This window comes from Echinops telfairi, unplaced genomic scaffold (genome assembly GCF_000313985.2).
Source record: "Echinops telfairi isolate 266 unplaced genomic scaffold, ASM31398v2 ScPeMD7_25;HRSCAF=90, whole genome shotgun sequence".
NCBI classification, from domain to species: Eukaryota; Metazoa; Chordata; class Mammalia; order Afrosoricida; family Tenrecidae; genus Echinops; species Echinops telfairi.
This window is the reverse complement of record NW_022103922.1, coordinates 2,858,759-2,860,587: the sequence shown is the minus strand read 5'-3', so window position 1 is coordinate 2,860,587 and position 1,829 is coordinate 2,858,759. Positions and strand designations below refer to the sequence as shown.

The following is a 1,829-nucleotide window of genomic DNA, read 5'->3' as shown; positions in this document are numbered from 1 at the left end:
TCTGGCTCTCTTTCTCCCAAGACCGGCTGGAAGGTCTTGGAAGGTTCTGGAAGGTCCATGATACTTTCCATATTCTTTCCAACATCATAATTTGAAAATTTTATATTTGAAGGTCATAATGTCATCATCGTCGTATCAAATTCTTTTAACTGTCCAACTTTCACATGCAAACGAGATGATCGAAAACACCGTGGCTTGGCTCAGGTGTGCTTCGGTGTCTGCTCTTGAGAACTTTGGGGGAACGGAGGAGTCGGTGCCAACCGAGCACATCGTGGGATCACTCGCCTGCCACTGCCATCCTGGACCACGGCAATCTGCTCTCCTCCGTTTACCATGATGTTGCCGATGGGCCCGGCTGGGCGGGTAATTTTATCTTCATGGTGAGGGGCTGTCCGTATGGAAGCCTGCAGTCTTCGGTCCCTCATCAGCGAGGGCCTCGAGGCCTCCTCGCTGTCAGAAAGTAAGGTGGTGTCAGCTACATAGTGCATGTTGCTCACGAGCCTTCCTCCGATCCCGATGCCGGACTCTTCTCCCTCCGCTTCTCGGGGCATTTGCTCAGGGTGCCGATCGGTCACTCCGGTGAGAGGCACAGCAGAGGCCTGCCTTTCCTGACTTAGATTCACACGCGTTCTTCGTGAGGGTCACACCACTGCTTCTTGGTCTGAGCACAGGTTTTGCATGAACACAGTGATGTGCTCCGGAATTTCCATGCTCCCCAATGTCACTCGTGGCTTGTCACGCGGTCAACAAGACACAGGCAAACATCTGCGTGGTGTTCTTTGCGTTCAGCCAAGACCCATCTGAGATCAGCGATGATGTCTCTTGGGCCACATCCTCTGCTGAATCCAACGGACACATCTGCTTCTCTCGGCACCACATCGTCGTGGTACGGGTGTGCATCTTTCACTGGCACGTGGCACCCATGGCCTCTGTGTGAGCATCTCCACACTCGGTTGGGTTGCCTTGGTAGGCCTTGGCAGAGATGAGTGAGTGCCCCAGGGCTTCGTCAGCTCGGTGACACCTTGTCATCAGCATCCGGTCCAAGCTTTCTTTTACGTCCGTGCCTTCAGTGCGGATAGGACTTCTTGCGGTGCCAATGGTCCTTGCTCAGGTGCAACCTCTGGACACAGCTGGACGTTCCATCCAGTAACTCTGTGTCTTCCTTCCATCTCCCTTTGAGGCTGCCCGCATCATTCAGTGTGTTGGCCCTGGAATCTTTAAGGAGGACAACGTGGGGCTTGGATTTTCACTTCAGTTCTTTCGGCTTGAGAAGCACTAACCGTGTGCTTCTCTGGACGGCCGTCTGTCCCCAGGTCTCTGCACGTTTTCTTAGAAGACGCTCCTCTGGCCGTTCACGGTGCCTCTTGGAGGCGCCTTCTATGCAGCTCTTTGACTCGGACCATTTCTTCCACTTGCCTTCGCTACTCTCCACGGAGGAGCAGCTTTCAGGGTCTCTTCTGACATCGCTTTGGACTTCTCGTTGACAGCACGGCCTCTTGCTTCCCTCGTGTGGTCATCTCCTGCCATCCGCAGCTCACGGGCCTTCAGCCGGCAGGGCTCAAGGCAGCCTCTCAATTCAGAGGGGATGTGCTCAAGGTCATGTTTGGCTCCCATGGACTTGCTTTCTTCCTCTTCGGCTTCAACCTGAGCTTGCATGTGAGCAGTTGGTGGTCTGTCCCTGGCCTGGTTCTGGCTGACGCTATTGCGCTTGTAGACAATGACACGGAGACCCTATCATCCAACGTCCCCATTGCCACGGGGCAGGGGTCAGACACGTGCACATCCCTCCTCTGCCTTTCTTTGCTGGCTCTGACATGCGCTGTCCCTCC

At 54.7% G+C, this 1,829-nt stretch overlaps 1 protein-coding gene across 1 annotated transcript in view; it reads left to right on the top strand.

Annotated features, from left to right (window-relative positions):
• Window positions 1-1,829, top strand: part of DBH (dopamine beta-hydroxylase) — a 22,175-nt gene that overhangs the window by 4,570 nt on the left and 15,776 nt on the right. The window lies entirely within an intron of this gene.